Source organism: Octopus bimaculoides, chromosome 12, assembly GCF_001194135.2.
Source record: "Octopus bimaculoides isolate UCB-OBI-ISO-001 chromosome 12, ASM119413v2, whole genome shotgun sequence".
Lineage (NCBI taxonomy): Eukaryota > Metazoa > Mollusca > Cephalopoda > Octopoda > Octopodidae > Octopus > Octopus bimaculoides.
This window is the reverse complement of record NC_068992.1, coordinates 57,716,785-57,717,265: the sequence shown is the minus strand read 5'-3', so window position 1 is coordinate 57,717,265 and position 481 is coordinate 57,716,785. Positions and strand designations below refer to the sequence as shown.

At 40.3% G+C, this 481-nt stretch overlaps 1 protein-coding gene across 12 annotated transcripts in view; it reads left to right on the top strand.

Annotated features, from left to right (window-relative positions):
- Positions 1 to 481, top strand: part of LOC106868187 (unconventional myosin-IXAa) — a 213,418-nt gene that overhangs the window by 999 nt on the left and 211,938 nt on the right. The window lies entirely within an intron of this gene.

Genomic DNA, 481 nt, shown 5'->3' with positions numbered 1-481 from the left:
TGTGTGTGTGTGTGTTTCTTTTCTTTTAGGGATTGGTGTGACAACTATGAATATTTATTTCAAATTTTGGTGGCACAAGGCCAGCAATTTTGGGGCAGGTGGGGAAGGCGAATGTAAGTTGATTACATCGACCCCCCCCCCCTGCTCAACTGTTACTTATTTTATCTACCTTGAAAGAATGAAGGAAGACAAAGTTGACCTTAGTAGAATTTGAACTCAGAACATACAGTGGATGAGATGCTGCTATGCAATTTGCTCGGCGTGCTAATGATTCTGCTGGCTTGCTTGTAAATATTGTGCGGCATTTAATATGTTGCTATGCCATTTCTGTCTGTTCATCTGCATTGCAGTCATTATTTACTTAATTCCTTCACACCCTATTGAGTATAAATCATTACTCTTTTATTCTTTACTCTTTTACTTGTTTCAGTCATTTGACTGCGGCCATGCTGGAGCACCGCCTTTAGTCGAGCAAATCGAC